This window comes from Carettochelys insculpta, chromosome 10 (assembly GCF_033958435.1).
Source record: "Carettochelys insculpta isolate YL-2023 chromosome 10, ASM3395843v1, whole genome shotgun sequence".
Classification (NCBI taxonomy): domain Eukaryota; kingdom Metazoa; phylum Chordata; order Testudines; family Carettochelyidae; genus Carettochelys; species Carettochelys insculpta.
This window is the reverse complement of record NC_134146.1, coordinates 49586187-49608578: the sequence shown is the minus strand read 5'-3', so window position 1 is coordinate 49608578 and position 22392 is coordinate 49586187. Positions and strand designations below refer to the sequence as shown.

Below are 22392 nucleotides of genomic sequence, written 5' to 3'. Positions count from 1 at the left end.
AGGAAGTGCTAAGACTTCTTGCAACATGGGAACAATAAGCCTGCAACTTCTCTGGAGCCATCGCTGGTTTTGGAGAGTGACAAGAAAAGGCAGAGGTTTAAAGAGAGTGGAAAAGATGAGCAAAAACCACTTGAGCTGCTTTACATGCCCAACAAATCATAGAAGATCTGAGTGGTGACTCTTTCCCATCAAAAGCACTTGGGGCCGAGGGGCGGGGAGGAAGCAGCATAAAGGTGTCCTCATATTTCAGTGAGGTGTACTGGTTGCGTCGCAATTCCTAAAAAGACAATTTCTCGGTAGACTGCAAACAGCTGCCTCGTTGCTGCCCTTCTTGGAGAACACAGCTTTGAACTGACTGGCTACCAGACTGAGGCTTGGTCTACACTAGGCAGGTAAGACAATTGCAGATATGCAATTCTAGCTACAGCAGCTGCGTAGCTAGAATCGACTTACCTGCAATCGACTTTCCTGCTCATCCTCACCAAGGAAGGCTGATGGGAGATTTTCTCCTCTTGACCTCCCTTCCTTACTCCTCGCAATAGCAAGGAGAGTGGTAGACTGCCAACCCCCGGTAGGTCGACTGCACACGTCTCCACCAGGCATGTGAAATGAAACCCCGGAAGATCGACTCTGAGCAGGTTGATCTTCTGGGCAATGCAGACATGGCCTGAAAAGGGAAGAGTGTACATCCCAGCTCTGACCACGAATCCTTTCCCCACCAGAATACTGCCTAACTTCATTTACTGGGGGCAGGGTTTTGCTAACGAGTGAGAGAGTGTTAGGCATTTAAGAACAATTTTGGGAGTAGTTTCTACTCTGTTGGACCAGATCCTGAAGTGGGGTAAATCTAATTTACATCAGGTGAGGATTAGACCCTTTCTATTGAAAATGATCATCACATTTCAGAGACAAAAAGATACTCGTGCCAGCACACTGGGTAATTTCTGGCCCTGAGTGACACACACAGCTTTTCATGGGAAGAAGAGCTATGGATTTTGGCCTTGGTCCTCAACCATGCACCAGAGAAGCCTGCAGGGGCACAGAGGGGGGCCTTAGCCAACCTAACCCAGTTAAAATACCAGCTCTTTGAAGATTTGCAGTCGGTGCAATTTACCACAGCCTTCCAGGTGCTCTGCAGCTCAGACTAACATCGAGCAGCCCCAGGATCAGGAGAATGCAGAAATCTCCTTTGTGCCCCCATCCTACCCATTACTGCTCTACCCGACTTGAATATCCTGCTTTTTGAGATCAGATCAACAAAACCCAGGTCTGTAACTGGTGACAGCTCTCTTTCCACTGCCCCCTCATAACCTGAATCAGCCACGGCCCCGTCATCCACAGCAAACTCGGCCCCGCAGAACAAAACCATGCAGCCCCCATACAACTGTGACCCAGCTGAGGTCTCCACACAACCACTCTTGCGGCAACATTACTTAGACATGGTACACAAGGGCCAAACTCATCCACTGACTTCCATGGAGTCACGACAGGGCTGAATCTGGCTCAGATTCACTGCCACATCACAGAGGACAGGGAGAGAGATGAGGGGCTAGCTCATTTAGTCCACGTCCCATGGTGGGGGGCAGCAAATGAGTGGTCAGTGGGGATGACAGCTCTGACCAGCTGCTAGGGATGTGACTCTCAGAAGGCACAAAGTCTCAGAAGGGGGGAGGTGAACTCAGGAAGGCTTTTACTGCTGCAGTGGAGATAAAGGTACGTGAAGCTATCAGTTGTACAATGCATATGTCTAGACTGCCCTTCTCCAAAGCAAGCCAAGGACGTTTCACACTGTTCTTTCTCCTGTGATTGGAAACTCAGAGCCCTGCTCCACGAACCCCAGGTGTTCTCTACCGCGTATGGCTGCCAAGGGCTTTGATACAAATTGCATTTGAAGTAGTGTCTGCAGACCCTGAGGCAGGGGCGGTGAGTCATTGATGACAGCACAGCAGCCCACAGCCCTGGCAGCCCAGGCTCAGTGGCGAAACAGCAGCCAGAGGATCATCTTGTTGAGTGCTCAGGGGCTCAATTCTTCGGACACTAACAAGCGACTAGTGAAAAAGTAATAATTCCCTGCACTTGTGCAACATCTTTCCTGCCTAAGATCACAAAGCACTGTACAAGCACAAACACCCCTTGCGTGGCAGGTATTATCCACTCTAGATGGGGAAATTAAGCCACAAAAAGATCACCTGCCCCAGGTCACAGGCACTTATTTCAAACCAGTTTCCGACCGCACTCGCCAGCCCACACCAGAGCACAAGCCCTCTCTGCTGCGTGTTCTCTGTTTCAGGCAATGCTAACCTCAGCCTGGGGCAGGCAAGATATGGTCCCCAGGCTGCCTCCAGCCCGCCAGGCCTTCTGATGCAGCCCACAGGGCTGCCCTACTGGGACCCCAAGCAGACTCCCTGCCTGCCGCAGCCCCAGGCTGCTCGGAAGAGCTGGGGGCTCCCTCTAGGTACTGTGTGCCCCTTAAAGGGGTGGTGGAGGAGACCGTGTGTGCTGCTCCTACCCCCAGCCCAATCATCACAGCTCCTACCCTCCAGAAGCCAGCCAATGGGAGCCGTGATGATTGCCCAGGGTCCTGTGCAAAGCTGCCACCCCTGCAAGGGGCATGTGACACAGAGAGGCACATGGAGGAGCCGCCAGCTGATTTGAGCAGACTCGGGCTGCAGCAGGCAGGTAACCTGCCTCGAGGTCCCACTGGGCTGCTGGTCGGAAGCCCCTTTGGTAAGTGCCTCTAAGCCAAAGCCTGTCTCTGGCACCCCAGTCCCTCTTCCACCCCATTCCCTGATCGTCAGCACCTTCGCCTGCCCCCTTTTCCCATTGCCGCAATTCACAACATCCTCCCAGACCTGACAGCTCCTCTGACACCCCTCCTCCCAGGCCAGAATCCTCTCCTGCACCTATACCCCCTCCCCAACCCTGCACCCCAATCCCCTGCTCAGGTCACAACCCCCTGCTTCAACCCAGATACCCTCTCAGATCCACCCGCTGCACCCCTATCTCCTACCCAAGCTCCCTTCTGCACCCAGCCTCTGTCCCAGACCCCGCCCTCCTGCACAGAAAGCGCAGCCCTTGAACACTTACCAAAACCTTGGAGCTGCTCCCCATCAAAAATTATTGCCCACCCCTGCCCTAACCCCCATAAGCAAGAAGAGCCACTCTCCCTGCCAAGAATCACAGTGTCAGTGATGCAACCAGCCACTGCAGGGAGAGAAACCACAGGCATCTGAACCCTTGTTCACCTTGACAGCGTTTTTATTTGTAATTTAAGTCAGCTTTGACAAGGAGCCACAATTTGGAACTTGCTGAGCAAAAAAAAGCATGCTCAGAACATCCCTCACGAGTCGGCTACCAACTTCCATAGCCAATATGCTGTAAAGATTTTTCCCCATTTCACAGATGGGGAAATAGAGGCGTAAGCAGAGTTGCCCAAGGAAAAATTCCAAGATATTCTCTCTCTCTCTCTCTCTCTCACACACACACACACCCTTGGTGGTACAGATCACGTCAGCTGATCATGGATAAATAAAACTGCTTTTTGCAACTAAAAAAGATTTCATTCCCAAGGAAAGCTGCCACACACTACCCTTCTCTCAGCCCTCCAACCTGCACGACCTACGCAGCAGGGACAGTTAAGAAAGCGCTGGGATCCCTTGCTGAGAGGAAGGAACAAGCACACCGCACGCGTAACCGGTTTATTCAGTGCCATGCCTTTTCAGACTCTGCAGGCGGCCTGCTTTACACCAGGAAGCCTGGCTGCTCAATATCCACCCTACCGATAGGGTAACACACGGACTGGCACAATCAGGAGAGGTTAAGATTGCTCGGCTCGTATGTCATTGGCACAGTTTCTATCTGTGCACTAGCTGCCTGACCAAAAGCAGTAGTCTGCTTAAGAGAGACCCACAGCTAGAAAAGCTGAGCATGGTGTCAGGCATTGTTCCTGCTAATTTCTTCCATTGATGGGTAGAATAAGTTTTGTTCTGGGCACTAAAGCATGTGCAGCTCTGTACTACTGACAGAAACACAGGCTGCCAGGCATGGACGCTCTGCTAATCAGCTGGGTGGTCCCTGAATTTCTCCTGGGCAGCCACCCAAACACTCAGCTTGCAGGGAACACTGGTGCCAGCCAACAATTGGCCACAAACCAGAAGGGCTATAACTAGAACCAGGATCCTCACAACCCATAGGCTGAACCTCTAAAAGCCAAACCCCAAAGGAGCAGCTCTCTGCCCAACAAGTTGCATTCTCCCCAGAAGATGCTTGGCATCTCCTTTTCAGAAGAGGATGACATAGGTCAAGGCAAAGATGCATGGACAGAGCTGGATGGGAGAGCCAAAAGCTGGGCGTTTTAAATCAGGGATTGAGACACACAGCAGACAGATGGGTGCAGAGGTCCTACAATGCAATAGCAGGAGAGGATGCAGAGCTTGGAGGTGTCCTGGCAGCACTGGGCGGGGGGCAGCCTAAAGGAGGGCTCAAGACCAATACCTTTCAGTGGAGCTTGTCTATGTAAAATGTGCTCAGCCCTTAGTTGCATTATCCCCAGGTTCAGCTACGGCCCTCAGTTTCTCATTTCTCGAAACACAAAAGGTACTCCCGTTTGTGAAGAAAAACCGCTTTTCAACTTTTTATTATATGCAATTACCTCTGCCACCGCTTTTCATTAGTGATCTGCAAGCACTCATAGAACGATCCTGTCTTTCCAGCCAAAGCGCTACTCTTGTTATGAAGTACTTATACATTAGAGCTGCCTATTGTTATAAATGTGCAAAGTTTCACTGAAACCAATTAAGAAGCAAAGTGTCCCACTCATTTCAGGGGTAATTGACTTAAATAAAACTCACACAGGGAAACTGAAAACTGCTCAGGAATCTATGCTCACATTACTTGAGATGCACCACTAGCCACATTACTTTTTCCATTTAGGCAGTAGCTTTCCACTTAATATTATGCGGTGCACCTGCTTATTATTCTTACTACACAATGTCCCATTCAAACTTGTGCTGCAAGAATCCTATTCATCACAAAAGAACTTTCAGAAGGAAAAATAACTTATCGAAAGTAATCCCAAGCAGCTTACTACCTGACTCAGATTTCCAATCTGTCACACTCTTGATCAGCACAGCTAAGCTACATTTTAACTGCAATGTATCCTGTGAGATACACCTAGTTACCCTTGATGCACAGAGCTCTGACGCAAATTCCTTTAGCCATTTCAACAGGATTTTATTGTTCAGAGCATTTTAGCTTTTCATCCAGTTTTACCCCCAAATAAGTTGCAGAGCACCACTCTTCTCCTTCTGAAAGTTCTGTTCGCATTACAAACATTGTTTCCCAACCAACTGTCAGTTTCATTAAGTGAATTCCTGTTGAAAATACAGCCACTTTGATCTCTAACAAGGCACCTGATTAAAAGTGACGTGGGCCCCTATTCATGAAAGCTTTTAAATGCATTGTTAAAACCATCCCCACTCAGGAAAACACCTGCCTACCTGCTTAAGTTTCTTGGACTTGAATGGGATTTAAGGATATGCTTAAGTGCTTTCCTAAACAGAGATGCCTTCCTGAAATGGAGCCTGCTTTCCAAGGTACTGCGTGCTTGCAAACTCACAGAGACAGATCTATCAACTTGCAAGGACAATAAAGTGATGGATACAACATCTACACAGCAATACAGCCATTACTGATGCAGGGGTAGGAGAAATATTGGCCAACAACAACTTGAAAACCTAATTCCAACTACCCTTCCAATTAAAAGCCATACCGACCAGGTACAGCCCACTAGGTCTCAGATGGGACTAGCTGGACAGCAGAAAGGTTAACAACCAACTGGACCAGGTATTTCAAACCTGAAGCCAGGCCAACAGACACCATCAACACCCGCCTGTTTCTTCCTGAGCTCTCTGATTGCAACCAAGCCTGTCACAAACACTATTCAGCCTCCCTGGAAAAACCACAAGGGAAAAGGTCCTACAACAGGACGCCTACTCTTGTTTGTTGGCCCATTCTGCTGATTCTCATCCCAAAGCAATGAATTATTTATTTCAGCTCCACAAACCATTCAAGCACATCCACTACTCTGCATGGGGATGCATTGGTTCCCAGTGTGAGCTGGATCTGCCAAGATATTAAAACCCTGCAAAGAACTGGCATTTTAATGGAAAAATGCATGGGCCAGAGGTTGCTCCTAACACTTATTTTGCTAGCCCAGAACAGAGCATAAACTTTGGTAGGTTAGAATGTCTCTGCCTTTACTGTTCCAGCAAGACTGGACATTGGAAGCTAGATACCCTTGGGGGTACACTGAGATCTTCTGTGGGTACATCAACTTACCTAGATATTTTCCTAGTTTTACATCAGGCTATATAAAAATACTAATGAAGTCAGTATAATCTGAAAGTTCATTCTGACAATGACTTGTTCCTACAGCTTCATATGCCTTACACTGTAATGTAATACAACAGTACTATTCCAATTCATTTATTTGGAAATAAGATGGTAGAAGGCCAGCAAGTTTTCTGTAGTAGTCTTCTGTGAGATTCTACATGTTTTTGTAAGTGAGCAGATTTTAAGTGAGGTGTAACTTGGTATGCAAAACAAATCTGACTCCTGAGGAGGGGACAGTAATCTAGAAAGGTTAAATTGTACTTGTTTCAAGACCTCAGGTTACCTTAGTACCATGCTTCTCAACCAGTGGTATGCATACTCTTTGGGGTGTGGGACAGAAGTCCTGGGGTACTTATTTTTCTTAAAAAGGGGTACTTTATTTTTAAAAAAAGGCTGAGAAACACTGGTCTAGAGGAACCACTGTCTTTGCATATTAAATCCTATAAGCTACAATGATTCCCCCAAAATTTCTTTTTTGGGAATTCCCCTGAAAAAAAATCAGCTTTGCAACAGCCGTTCTAGTTATGCTATTTAATGGTCAATTCCACTCGATGGTTCAAAGTTACTTGCTTCACCTTGTGGAATTATTATCCCCCAGCTTTGGATGCAGACCAAAAATTATCACAATAGGAAACCTATGCAAGCACCAACCTAACCCCTCCCACCAGCTAACTAAGGTGGGTGTGCTAGGGAACACCCTCAGGCGAGTCTGTCTTCAGCTTTTCCAGCTCAGTGTCCCGAGCCCAAGCTGTCGCCCTGATCCACACCGCGTGGCAGGAGGCACATATGGCTCTCATGTGCATCCTTGGAATCTTTCAATCAGCTACTGTGGAACTTCCTATACACCATGTTTGGCCTAGGACAACAGCTCTCAGAGCAGTACCAGAAAGCAACAGGGGCACCCTTCAGGGAGAAGAAAAGGCTATTAGAGAGTCCACATCCTGCTCCCATTAAATCCACACCGAAAACCCCACTGGGTTTGGGATCTGGATATTGGAAGGGTCAGAGCAAAGTAGCAAAGCAAAGAAGGGTGAGATGAGGATCAGACAGCTAGCAGAGGAGAAGCGAGCGCACAGAAAGCACACTAAGGACTTGCCAGACACCCACCACATCTGCAAGAGACGCAGCAAGGACTGTCACTCTCGTGTGGGTCTTCATAGTCACAGTAGACGTTGTAAATGAAGCCCTCAATTGAAACTATAAAGGGCGCGATCCATAGTCTATGCAGACTGAAGGATGCCTACTACTACTACGACAGAGCAAAGCGAACTCTGCAGTCACCAAAATGAGATGCCTCCTAACTATCATGCAATCTAGAACTAGTTCTGTGCTAGAGATGGGGCTTGATTCCTGATGGCCTGCCCTACCCTCAGTCCCACACACACAGAGCTACTACCATTCCCTGCTCCAGTAACTCACTGACATACAACCCCATTCCCTTCCAACAACAGTACCTATGGGGACCCTTAGCCTATTAACAGGATGCATCACAACATTGACCAAAAACTAGCCAGGCTTCTCGTTTACGTTGTTTGAGCCCAAAGCATATGTACCAATATGCATGCTCAGATTATGCATACCTAGGTCAGAAAATTTCTCTGCCACTTCATACCACTCCAAAGGTCACAATTCTAATATCCCAGAGGCTAAACATGTCGGATTAGGTCACAGGGCACTGGGGACACAAAGCAGTGTTCAGAAATCATGCCTGAGCTTGAGCTCTAACATTTTTTTTTTCTAAAGTCTCATTAAGAAAAACTTTTCAAAGTCCCTGTCTTTGTCCCACGTAACCATCCCAGGAACACTGGCAACCTGGATTATTCTGTCTGCCTTCAGAACTATTTTACGCCTACCTGCTGACAGAAATGCCATTGGTCAAATTAAAAGAACTGGAAGAAACAAAGTCAGCTCTTGTCTGTAGTATTTATTATTTGTATTACGGTGATGCTTCGACACCCCCACCCCCGCCTCACCTGAGAGCAGGGCCCCATTGTGCCATGCACTGTAGAAATACACTGTAGTAGACAGACCCTGCCCCTCGGAGCTTACGAAGGCAAGATCTGACAAAGGATGGGAGGGGAAAAGGCATCACAGAGGAAGTGATTTGTCCAAGGTCACAGAGTGGATTCTGATTACCAACTGAGCTATTAAGAAGACAAGCCCAAACAGATGTAACGCTCAAGATAACTGATCTATTAGTAATAGTGCATATACCCACTAACTCTTAATCTGCACTGCCTCAACTCTGCCACCCTTCCTGGGCACATGCATCTGTTACCCTATGTTTCACGGCTTAGACATGAAAATAACTTGCATCGTCAAGTTTGGAATATTATTAATAAAGAGAAGCTACAAACACTTAAGTAATTTCAGAACCTACATTTGCTCCTGAGTCCCCCGCCAGTTATTCTGGTTCTAAAAAATACAGGAAAATAAGGCTTTCACTGATTTTCTTTGCCCTGTTGCTGTAAGACCACCCACGGAAACGACGAGTGAAACAAACTACTCTGACAGTGCAAATAACTCTACACCCAACGCTGTCTCTCGCAAAGTAAAACTGAAAACCTGAAGATTACTTAAACAGATTTTAATTAGGGGCTGTGATTACTAACGTGAGGACTTTCAATCTCCCAAGGTTTTCAGTCTTGCAGGATTTGCTAATCAAGTCTCTGACGCAGAGCTGATGAGGTGTGTTTTTGGACACCCACGCAGATGAGCACAAGGTGAGATCAGGGCAGACTCGCAGTTATTTAGGCCAGTAGGTAATTTTATTCCATGGCAGCATGGATTAAAGAGCTTGCAGTTCCCTTATCTTATGACTTTTCATGTGACCTATTTTGCAGCTTAGATGGGTCCTTTCCATCTCTCTCTCTTAGAGATGGAGTATAGTAACAGATAGAATAAAGACTAACACAGCGACTTAAAATAAAACAGCAGTCATGTAGCACTTTAAAGACTAATCATTTTGTTAGTCTTTAAAGCGTTACATGACTGCTGTTTTGCTTTGTTAGGGATGGGGAGGAGAAAAAACCACCAGGTAAATAAAGGAGACCAACAATGCACTGCTTCGTTTATTAATAACACTTTGCATTCACATAGCACCTCCACAGATCTCAAAATGTTTCACAAATGTTCATTTGTTCAGCCTCAAGCCCCTGGAAGCAGTGTTTACACAGAGCCTCCGTTTCATCCAGTCTCTTCTGCAATCATGTTACCCAGGTCTCTTGATTTACAGTTCCCTGTTCTCTTGCTCTTCGGAGAAATTGCAATAATCATCATTTATCGCTGTAGATTTGTTCAAGTTATTGTTCTTTATATTTTAATGCTTTCTAGGAAAACACTCCAGCTTCACATTACAGCATGTCTCACGTAGGTGGGACACACTTAATTAGTACGACCTTGCTCTGGGGACATCATCCTGGGAATGGATTAAACCTGGCGAAGGTTGATGCATGACTGGGACAGTATTATGAAAACCCCAGGAGGATGGGGGTACGCTCAACTGAATGTGACCTTTCATCAAAGGGGAAGTTCGGCTGGAATTAAGTGCTCCAGAAACCACCAAGAGAGATACGGAAAATAGCTCAAGACCCACTGAAGACAAAACTCAGATCTCATTTTTCTTCTCATGTTTTCCATTTGCTTTGGGGTCTTCCATGCCATTTACATGTATCTCATCTGGCACCCTCCAGACTGGAGCAGTGCTGAACAAGAGAATTTGCTGGACCACAGGAGGTCAGGACTATCTAGCACAAGTGTTGGCACCCAAAATAGCAAGAAGAGCCATTTTTGACAATTAGGTAAAAACCTCAGTATTTCAAGAGCCACAATGCATGTGAATATGGGACAGTCCTTAATAAATAACGTCAAACTGTACTTTTTGTAACCTCTTTTTAAGAGCAGCACACTCACAATGATTTGTAATGCCACACTTGTTTACAGCAGGATGTTCACAAACTTTTTACATATTCTATTTCCTTACACTTTACGTGAGTGTTTGTACCACTGTCTTCCTGGCTTTCACTCCCAAACCTCTCTCTGGAGGATGCTAGAGAGAGAGTTATCCTACATTTTGAGATCACATATCATTTGCTCTTTAGATGTGAATTGTTTGTTTTGGGGGGGTTTGGACGTTCACGGTTTATTGAAAATAATCAGGAGGTTTTTTGTTGTTTTATTTTATTTGTTTGTTTTTAACTTTGCAATTATAGCTTCAGGAGCCACAAAATAGTCCTTAAAAAGCCACATGTAGCTCTGGAGCCACAGGTTGCAGACCCCTGGTCTAGCACATTACCAACACTTCCACTGCATACTGGATGCTTAGAAGACATTTAGGGGTAATTTACGGCTAAATAACAGCACAGAACACTAAGAGCCAGGACTGGTGGTTGTAAAACTCTGTGGGATCACAGACTACTTGGCAACACACATGATAAGTGCTTGTCTGCTAACTAAAATCATGCCGGATTGTGGATGTTGCCAGAATAGAGAGAATTCCAGATTAGAGAGGTTTTGCCCTGTATTTATTTGTGTGATTTGTTTTCTGCATCTCTTTTGCAGACCCTTCTATGATCCTGTTTGTATGACCCTGAACCTCTGGCAAACATGACTGGTTTACCCCCATAACACCCATTGATGCAGATCGCTATCATCCCCATTCCACAGAAGGAGAAACTGAGGCACGGGAGCACCTATTTTTATGAATCAACCTTTTCAGAAGTGGCCAATGATTGTAGACACTCAGCTTGGTCCAGGCTTTTGGAAATACTGAGCATGCCCACTTCAGTGCAAACTAGGCCCAAGCTGCAATCAGCTGGATTCATGCACCAAAAACCAGATCAGTGGTCATTTTTGAAAACAAGTATCAGTGGGGTGGGTGTGTGAGCCTGTATCAACAAAAACACTGAGAAGTCCTCTGGCACCTTACAGACTAACAGATTTTTTGGAGCATAAGCTTTCATGGGCAAAGACCCACCCTGAAAATCTGCAGATAACTGCTTTATATCTGCAGTTCATTTTTGCGGATACAGCTGTGGGTGTGGATACAAATTTTGTATCCATACAGGGCTTTCAATAAACCCCGATGCTTGTTAAATGGATCCCAGTGGGCTCACCTCTGTCCTTAGAGCTGATCTGTAAAGGTATCTCCCATTGATTAAGAGAGAAGGATACAGCCCAGCTAAAGACACTGAGGGATTCGCTTGTCAATACATTCAGCATTGAAGCAGGTCATGAGGTTTCAAGCCTGACTCTCTTTCAAAGGCCAGCCAGGATGTCCATCAACAACCTGCCCTGCTCCCATTGACCTCAGCACACATTTCCCATTGACTGCAGACGGAGATGGGACAAGTTCGGCCCACTTACAGGCTCCCTTTAGATGGCTGACTGACAGCAGGTACTCCCCCATCTCCAACCCAAACACAGGATCAACTGTACTCAGACCAGCTCCCCACTTCTTCCTTCGCCAAGGAAGCTTCCCCCTCCCCGCACCGAGCACACTTGATCCAGCCCATGCAGAGGAGGACCTCAAATTATTGTTCTTTGTGCAACGGTGGCACCCAGAAGTCCCAGCCAAGATCACAGGCTGTGTGCAATAGGTACTGTGCACGCACACAGGAAAAGGGATAGACGGGGCCTCGAAGGGATTACCGTCCCAACAGGTGACATGTGGCAAAGGAAACAGGTACAGAGCGGAACGAGGACATGTGCAGAGTCACCCAGCACACTACAGGAAAGCTAGAACTAGAACCCAGGACTCCTGTGCTACCGTCCTATAATCCTGCCTGCAATTGCATCATTATTACAGACACCCATAAAAAACCTGACGTTTACAGCAGTCAGCACAGGGACCACAATGCACTCAGGTCTCATGCCCTCAATCTGGAACACTGTAACCATGCAAAGCCCTGTCTGGGCCCCACACTGATGCAGGATCCAAGCTAAACTGCAGGATCAGGGCCTCGGGCACATGCGGAAAGTGTTCTGAAGCAACACTATCAACAAGCGGCTCGGATTTCTAAAGATTTTCTTAACAATCCTGTACCACTGCCGCAGGTTACAAAGCCAAAGCAATGCTTCAGAAGATCAGCCTTCCTTCCAGCTTTGCACAATTAGTTTACTTGTTTGTTCCTCCATCAGGCTGGACAGAGCTGAACTCTGCTCACCAGTTTCGCTTTGCTCCGAGGTATGCACCTGTCTCATCAAAGCAATTGGCCTGGCATAACCCTCACCGTTACCTGCCCGCCTTTACCCAGCCATTGGCTGCCCTGGCCTCCAAGTCATTTGAAGGAAAGGTCAGAACCTCCATGGGGCAGAAGCTGATTTCTTTTTAATCCTTTGAGCATACTTAGGCAGAGACTTGCTCTTAAATCTACACATTCTTTTCATTTGGCAGCAGGTACGTCTGGGATCTAGGCACAGTAAGGGAAGATTCTCCTTGAATCAAAAACCTGAAAGTTTTCCTACGGATCTTAGGCTTTGTAACCCGGAACCCTTTAAGAGGAAAATCAAAAAACAAGACAATCTTGATTTCTGTCTTGACATTGGCTCCACTTACGGAACACTCACAGAAACAGAAACTACCACTGATTTTGACTCTAGGCGGAAACTGAATGCTTGTGTTTCTGTTGCTATCTAACCTGAGCCTTGCTCGCCTGGCAAAGGCTTAGTGTTCAGAGCAGGGCTGGGAGTGTCACTTGGCTATTAGGAAACCTTTGCTGAGAAGGGGCAGAAGAGCAGACTGCCATTCCTTCCTGCCAAACCTTTCATCATTAGCACATGAGCAGGAATCACCCTCATTAATGATTCATTTGCATCTGCTCTATCCTGGGAGTGACTTTAGTTCCACTTTCGCAGCGCCGGCAGCTGGAGCTCTGGACCCCTTTGAAACACCATGGCAGCGCTCTTCCACCATTCCACATAGCTCTGCTGGGGCGGGAGGGGGGCAGCGCCATGGTCTGACAGACGCCGAGGGCTGACTGCCCTAGGTCCCACCCCTTCCCAGATGCTGAGCCAGGCCTCCCTCCCACCTTGCTCAGGGACCTGTGGTAGCTATCAGCCACGCACACCACTCACAATGTCAGCCTAACGGCATCCAGGAAATCCGCTCGTTTGCCATGTGCGCACAGGAACTCTTGAACATTAGCCAAGACCACAAGCCCTCAGGGGCCAGGGAGATAAATGCTTTCAGGATTGGGGCCGTCTTTATTTAAACGGCATCTGCAAGGCAGGTGAGAGACATCAGTCTGGTCATCCAACGCATTCGTGATTTCTTTTTACGCCACAGACTGTGCATAGCCTGTCACTCACCCAGGATATTTTGCAGGGCCTCCAGCCAAAATGGGCGATGGCTGGCAGGCAAACTGGCTTCAAGAGCTACTGCCCTAAATGGCTGGACTAACCTTCTCTACTTGAACCAACCTCAGCCAGCTTTTTATAGCTACACGTCATGTCTCAAGATGACTTTGGTAGCATAAAAAGAAGAACCGAACATTTAACTGATCCATATTTTCTGCTATAGATCAACCGTGTGATTAAACTGGTATTCTCTTGAGTATACAGCAAAAGCCATCTATACCCTGCAACTTTCACAAACACAAGAGCTCTGCCAGTCTTCAAATAAGTTGTCAGCATGCTCCTTCCATAGGGACACATTCAGCTCCTAACACCACATTCTCCAAACAAAGGTCTTTGCCTCTTGTACAATGAAGACCCAGCACCATCAGTCTCAAGGGTTAAAATATCATGAGTTTAGTCCCCAAATTACAGAGGCTGTCTTAATAATAAAGCTAGTTTTAAACAAACGCAGCTGGAGTTCTTTCCTTTGCATTCTGGCTTGGAGCCTTGATGATTCATGCTTTCACAGTTATGCACAACCACAAGGGCTAGAATCTTACATTACTGAAATGAGAGCCTTAAGTAATCCCATGACTCCTGGAGCTGAAGCCTTAAAGAAAAACTCCCAAATAATGTGAATAGCTATAGAAAGGAGAGAGCTTGCAGCACAAGAGGTTTTCGGAGTACCAGCCAGGAAAAACTTTAAACTCCAGTTTGCCTGGGATTGCTCTAAAGTCAGGAATGCAATCAAAAGCATGTGCCTAAGTCTCAGTGACTTCAATAGCCATTCCAAGTGTTTTCCTGAATCAGGGACTTCATTTGCTTTTATGGACTTCACTCACCTTGGAAAAACGGCTCAAAGATGTCAGTTTCGCTTTCAGATTCTTATTGCCACCAATCCCTATTGTCAAACACTGTCGTGGGATATTTAAAAACTGAGGCTTGTCACTGGGATATTTCAAAAATGAATTGGAGGAGCATTTCTATTGCATTTAAATTTTATATAGCAACTCACTCATACCAGAACTGACGCAGGGGCTCCGTAGAAGTTGATGTCTATTTACAGCTACTCTAAATAGGATGCTGGCTAATATTTCCCGCTCAGATGCACGGATTTGTTAACACAGGACACACAAGCATATACAAACACTGTCTCTTGTATCTAGGTACAAGAGCCAGCTCTCCCTGCTACAAATACACCCACGGACAAGGGGAGGAGGACTGGACTGTCATCTTCACAAGACATGTTTTAGGTTACAGGGCAGAGAGGAAACGAAGAGGCACATCCTGTAAATCACCTGAGCGGATAACCAAGCGTACGCATGTCATATTCCGGCTAAAAGAAGAGTGGAAAAATAAAGAGACTTTATTGGTCTTTCAATCACTACATATCTATTACGTTACATGGCTGAAAGCGAAAGATAAAACTGCCATCACCACATTTATTTCCTAGTGTGATATCCCCTACTACAATGTACAAAAGGACCGGTTACATCAAGTGCTTCCAGAGCAGGAGAATGAACAGTATGTACTGAAGTTCCAGCAGCTGCTACAGAGCTCTGTACACAGGGGGAAGGGGGTGTATTATACACACCACCACCAGCCTCCTGTTATTTAGATGTCCTACTCCACCTTCCTTTTACTCATCTTTCAGGCTGATGCTTTAGCTGCTTCCTGACAGCCTAGGACACCACACCAGAAATATTTTCCATTCCTCTGTTCTTCCAGTAATGCCCACGTGCTCGAAGCTTTCTATGTATTTGTTTTTAATCTGTTGTCGCTGTCGCTCTGGGTCATGTCACTGACGTTTCTGCACTGACAAGGTCAGAATGCAAAGGCAGCATACGGTAACGTAGGAAAGAGAAAAAGGCCACTTCACAGGGTTAGGAGGCCTATAAAACTGATGACTTGCAACCACATCCCATCTGGGTAGCGGGGTCTTCTGAATGCTTTGCCTTGCCTCGTGTTTTTCCAAGCATTAAGTGCAACAGCAGAAAAATGTCAGCAAATCAACAAGCACAGCTCTCAAGTGTCAGAGAGGTAGCCGAGTTCGTCTGTATCTTCAAAGCCAACAGGAAGTCCTGTGGCACCCTATAGACTAACAGCAGTGCTTTGCTTATGCTCCAAAATATCTGTTAGTCTATAGGGTGCCACAAGACCTCTTGTTGGTTTTGAAGTACAGCTCTGTGTAAGGAAAACCAAAGCAGCTCTCTGGAACTGTTGGTATGACATTAATTCACACGCTATCCTGATTTCTCTTCTCCCTGGGCTTACAACGACCCTACTCTTAAAATAAAATTATATGGGCACCATCTGAAAGGCAAAGCCTTCCATGGAAGATCACTCCTAAGGGAGGCCAAGCTTTCTGGCCAACCAACCAACCAACCATCTGACAGTGCCTTTGCAAGTGATCCCTAGCCTTAAACTGAACCACACCAAAGAAGCTCTGTGTCTGAAAATGTCCTAACCGAGGCGGGAGTTGTGGAAGATGGGATTCTTCCATCCCCGACACCTGCATTTCTAGGACAACTCCCCATTTTACTTGCACCACCCTGGCAGAGAGCTGCAGAAGTTATTTAAGCCAGGAGAGCTGGAACGCTCATCCAGTGCCAATGCAGCAGAAATGGTTACTTCCAGCATCAGTTATTTTGAGGAATAGGCTGGTTCCCAGGCTTTTAAAAAGCCAATTCCCCTAATAAAGCAACCCTAGCTGCAGCTGGGACGACATGCCGCTCTCCCAGCAGTGCATATCTGAATAGCATGGCCAGCTGCCCCAGTGTATCAGCCAGCCTGTAGGCAGACAAGACAGGAAAAGAAGTCTCTATGGCTGGAAAGAGAAGGCTGGGCAGGTAAGAGGTGCTGGGAACATCAGAAGCCCCTTTGAGACTTTTGTACTCTGGTTTTCCTCTGCATCTTGGAATCCAGTGTCTGTGTCCCCTTCTTTTATTAACTCTCCTGTGCCGATTTATTTACCCCTTTTCCCTTCCCACCCCATACACAGGAATGGAAAAGACACAGCAAATATTTTCACCAGTTTGAACCCACATCCAAAGCATCCCCACTGCCCCCAAGCGTGAATGGGATTTTGATGCCATGACTAGATTTTACACCACTCTTCCTACCACTGACTATGGTGAAGCAATATGGCAAGGAGACATTTCTGGGGCCAGATGATCAGTTTATCGTCTCTATTATTACCCTTTGTATTTCCATGCATCCTAGGGGCAGTGCCCCAGTGTGTTAAGTGGTGTAAGAGACAGAACACAGACCTTACAATCAAAAAGATCTCTCCTGGTTTGGCCAAGCTATACACTTGTACCCTGACCTTCTCGACCATAAATACATAGCACCAGAGACACTTAAAATCAATTTAAAAATAAGGAAACTCGATGAAAACAAGTCACTCCCACACACACACACACACACACACACTTTTCCCCCTACGGAAGTGATGACAAATCATGCCACAGATGAGTAGCTGCATTGTTTCAATGCACTGGAAGGTGCTCGGGTGCTCTTGGTGGCGAGCACGGAACGAGAACATCCCCAGAACATAACAGAACGCTGCCCGTTGCGACTTGCTTGCGCACATAGCAGAACTCACGGAAAGCACACAGCCCCCACTTTTGGGCTGTTCCAGACGCACAGTGCACACTGTGCAATGTTGTGCAGCAGACACACACGCCTACACCTCTGCAGAGACAACAGAGAAAAAGGGGATCCTCCCTGTGCTCCTACTAATGCTGGGGCTGTCAGTTACTAAGTGTTTCTACAGCGCCTGGTGCCAGTGGGCCAGATCTCAAATGGGGTCAACAGGATGACAAGAGGCAAACAAATAACCTTGAGTAAGTGGTTGAAGGCCTAGCTGCACAGGGCTGCAACACCTCTCTGAACAGAGCACCAGTCCTAGGAGAATTTCTGGGGGTTTTGCTTTGATTCTGCCTTGCTGGTAATTAGAAACCCTAGGAAAGTTCGTCAGGAACTAAATGACAACTGAGAGAGAAGAGAGACAGATGCTGCCTGACTGGATGTGTGAAAAAATTCTGACAGGCAAAAATCACGTAACTCACACGTCTCATGGTGCTATCTAAGTAATAAGTAATCGACTAGAATACTGACGCGCGTAGTACTAATGTTGTGTTCCCTTTTTGGAAGCCACTCCCCCTCTGGATGACATCTGTCACGGTCTATGTTCCTAGAACAGGGAGATATTTTTAAATCTCTCGCTGTGGCTCAAAACTGTGAGTGCATCAGCCAAAATACCTCCCACTGGTATGTTATATATAGAGCTACACAGACATAGATAGTACAGACAGAGCGTTAAAAAGACAGGCTGCTGAAGATCTCACAGGATTTTAAGCACTTTCGTGGTCAGAATCACTGGCCAGATTACCCAGCTCTGAACCCCTCCTCTAGCTGTCCGTTCTTCCACCAGAGCAAACTCCAGGTCATGACTTTCGACTCTGTCCCTCTTGCTCCTCTTGTCTTCCTCACCCCCCTCGAATCTCAACTACACTGCAGACACCAGATTTGGGGTTCTGCGTACCCCTTCTCCAGTGCTTTCTTTCAGGCACCTCTTTTACACAGAACATGAATTCCCTAAGTGTCTCCAGGAATCCACCAACCCCTCTTGAATCCACCCCCTATTGTGATGTCTCCAGGAGCTTAATTCATCCAAGGGTACATGTAGCCCCAAGCATGTAAGATTTCAGCCTAACCGTGTGTGCTTTTATCAAAGTTAAAAGGAAGTAAAAGCAGAAGGCAATCATGAAAGCTGTTCTGCAAACTCAGTTCTAGCTGGGGATCCCAACAGAGCTGCAATCCTCTCCCCCAGGAACTCCTGTGACACCGAGTGATGGCTGCAGAAAGTTATTTGGAAAAGTACAACAGATTTTCCCATAAGCATCAAACATATCAGCATTTCAAACACGGAGCGCTGCAGCCTTCAGAGACAAGATGACGCTTCAGCTCTTGATACAGTTATCTACCTAATAATAACCCCAAAGAGGCTCTTTGCCTGGCAGCTTGCCAGACCACATGCTGCCTTTCTGCAATTCTTTTTTTTTCTTTTCTCTCGTCAGACATGGAAACGTTGACTCTAGGAAACACATAGTCTTCTGTGAAAACAGGGTTTTGAGGAAACAGGCTTTTAGGAGGAGGAGGAAAAAAAGATGTGTCTCTTTTCTCTTCTTCTTTCTCTAGTAGTGTTTCTGTCATCCTGGCCCTGGCAAGAAACTGTCCCTATTGCTGTCAACTCTGTCGGAAACAATTGCTTGTATCCACTCTCAAGGTCTGATTCTTCCAGGCTACAAGGACAATGACTCAGACACAAATGAGCCTGACTTCTGTGTTTTTACAGGGCAAATCAACGGGCACTTGCTCTCAAGGCTGAGGGAGGGCAGCTGAACAAACTCTGGGTTTTTACTCAGTGGAAGATGACCCCACACCTTGCGAGATGGCTGTTCAAACATGTTAGCTTTTGGGGATAAAAATTCCAGCACTCACCATAGACAAGAGATGCTCTGAGGCGGGGTAAATGCATGTCAGAAAGAAATGTCTCTGCAGCAAGCTTTCAAAGGCTTTCACAACCACAGTGAGCTGAAAAATGGATACTTTAAAATGAATGAAAAATAGGCTGAACAAACCAAATTTTCTGAGCTATGGAGCCAAGCCAACATACTGTATCCACACAGGGTCAGGTCCATAGCAGGTGTTATGTACTCAGGGCTATATTACACTTCAGGACAATTCTAATCACAAACACATGAATGTGCATTTCAATGCCTATTTATATGTACAGTAAACCCTCGAGTTATGCAGGGGTTGCAACCCCCACGTAACTCAGATTTTCCTGCAAGTCGGAGCGGGGAGAGGGAACCAGGCTGGATCCCCTTGGCTTGCAGGAGCCGGGAAACTGACCAGCCCACCGGGTTCCCGGCTCCTCCTGACTTGCACAAAATTTGACTTACACATGGTTGCCCAGGAACGCAACCTACATGTAACTCAGGGGTCTACTGTACATGACAGTCACAGGCAGTCAAGATTAGTTTACAAGAGCCATCAACTGGTGGAGGGGGTGCTCAAAAGGGGGCAGCTTCCCTTGGGGCCCAGCAATTTAAAGGGGTCTGGACCTCACGGTGGTGGTAGCGGCCACAGCCCTGGCCCTTTAAATCACCTCCAGAGCCCTGCACCATGCAGGCCAGACAGTGCTAAACAACTGGCTGAGGGAGGCTAGGCACCACCTTGCCCAACGCCAGATAATTCTGTCCGCAGCCCTGGTATTCAGGATTGGAACCCAGCCCCACCAGTTCACAAAGGAAACTGGCACCTCTTATGCTGGTAGGTGGCTGATCCTGGCACCTGAATTACAGCACAGCTTCTAACACACATCTGCTCACTCCCACTGGACACCTACACAAGATCATCTGAATAAGCCTCATCTCTGATGCCCTACCTAATAATCCCATCCCATACCTCCAAACCTCTTCTTAAACTTTCCTAACAGTGCCTTTCCTTGCTCCCCACTCCCAGCCCTGGACCTCACCCAGCCTTTTCACTTATGCCTGGAAGGTCCCTCTGGCCTCCTGCAAATCCCTTGCCTTCGAAGTTTCTCCTTCCAGCAACCCACCTTATACTTTTCTCTCCAGCAACTCACCCACACCCTCCCTCACCCCTGCCTCCTCTAGCTTTGATTGCAAACTCTGAGATCTGAATCTCCTCTTCCTCTGTTTGCGAAGTGCCATGTAAATTCACAGGGCTGTGTAAATGACAAATGCCACCAGAATTCCAAGATAGCGCCTGCCCCATGGGCAGCCATCCTTAAACCCACTTTATGTTTGCTTTCTCTTTGCAGCTTGCTAATCTGGAGCAGGTTACCCACAAGACTACTACTCCTTATCTCTTATCTCCTGGTCGCAAGACTATTACTTAAATTTATCAGCTGTTCTTTGCAAATGGCGGAGAAGGGAGGTGGGTGGACTCAGATCCTTACCAGTATTGCTAACCCACAACCTCAGAGCTTGAGACACACAGAAGCCAGGGTAGGCAGCACACGTCCCCATGGCTACAACCTGTGGCCAGAAAAGACTCAACTGGGTTAATTTTAACCTGTACCCCATGCCTCATTTTCACTCAGTTTTAAGTTTTGGGAGAGCAAATACACAAGGCCGGATTCTTAACTGGTATAAGGTAGGGTAGCTCTGCTGACCCTCACAAGGATTTCTACCATCTGCGAATCTGGCCCACAAATGTTAATAATTGGTACCTGGCTCTGGGTTTTCTGGTATGCCTTGGAATGAAGGCAAGAACTGAAAGGTTCTGTGTGCAACGCTGAGCCCCGGTTGAATCGTAGGGCCAAACTCCCACCAAAAACCCACAAGCCTGAAGTAAAAGCCACTATGGAAGATGAACATCCAACCCCCAGGCCAGTGCTGAGCTGACAAAACTAACTAGCTGGCCCCTTTGGCACTGAAAGCGTCTCAGTTACGAAACAGTCACTCAGCAGGATTAGTGCTCCTCGACTGTCAGCAGCATTCTGCACTTGGCCAGCAGGTTAACAAGAGCAAGTCTGCTCCCAAGACTACTGAGCTCCTAGGTACAATCAGAGTTTAGGATTATGTGTATAGCAGCTCCCTACTCTCTGGCCTCCTTCTGACCCAGTTCTTTGGACCTTGACCCCATCCACAGGAATTCCAAGTAGTCCTCCTTTTCAAGCACTTTTATCTCAAATGCCCTCTTTGCTTTGAAAAGCCTTCATCGATCTGTTCTGGCCTAGCTCCAAATCTGGCACTGTGTCTTTTTCCCTGGAGATTCAACAGCCATTTTGAGAGCTCTTCCCTGCAGCTCCTGCCACCAGGAACAGCCTTCCCTACACCCCATTTTGAGCTCTGCCTATTCAGAGCAGGGATTAGAACTTGGGTCTACCAACTGCCAGGTGAGAGCCACCACCCGGGACTACTGGCTAGTCTGAGATCCCTCTCTGGTGTTGTGTGGAAATTCCAACCCACTTCCAAACACCCTTCCTTGTCAAAAACCAAGAGAGTTCCACCACAGGTTTGCTCTGGCCAATCAATGTTTTGCAATCCACATTTTGTTGGGAAAAGGAAAAAAAAACTCCAAACAGCTCTTAGCTGTTTCCTGCCTCTCCATGAAGAATTAACTGGTAACTAACACAGTGCTGTAGACACAGTTTGGACGTCAGCCGACGGGCGCAAAAACCCATTGTAGTATCAGACCCACCCTTTGTGCACGCTGTAGAAGGCCCCAACCTCAGTCAGACGGAAGAGATGTGAGGGCACAACCTTCGCGACACGAAAGCACTCATTCGCATTGCTGCTGCAATCAGAGGAGGTGGTACTTGCAGGCCTGCTGATTAGTAGGAAATGAGAAAATCAGTTCCAGGTACCTGTAGGCAAAGCAATCAGCCAGCAAACGAAGGACACAACACAAGATAAAGCCCTCCCTTCTTTCCAAGTTCACTGCCCCAAACCTTAGCACGAAACAAACGGGGAATTGTTAAGCACACACATACAAAGGGGAATCTGAAGATTTGCCTGTCTGTCCCATGTTCACCTGGACAGGAGCCACTTGACATGCCATAATCTCAGTACGTTTTTTAATCGGGGGTGGGGGAAAAGTAGTGAGAGGAGAGGACCTAGAGGAAGA

At 46.9% G+C, this 22392-nt stretch overlaps 1 protein-coding gene across 25 annotated transcripts in view; it reads right to left on the bottom strand.

The window, feature by feature from the left end:
• The window catches only part of LPP (LIM domain containing preferred translocation partner in lipoma), a 456239-nt gene that overhangs the window by 381530 nt on the left and 52317 nt on the right, over positions 1-22392 (bottom strand). For 4 of the 25 annotated variants that reach the window (XM_075004760.1, XM_075004770.1, XM_075004771.1 and 1 more), the window contains exon 2: positions 21967-22095. The exons of 19 other annotated variants lie outside the window; for them this stretch is intronic. The gene's annotated coding sequence lies outside the window, so the exon portion shown is untranslated. Of the gene's footprint in view, positions 1-13467; positions 13487-21966; positions 22096-22392 lie in introns of those variants that run through there. 2 more of the 25 variants (XM_075004759.1, XM_075004764.1) reach the window with 2 other exon arrangements.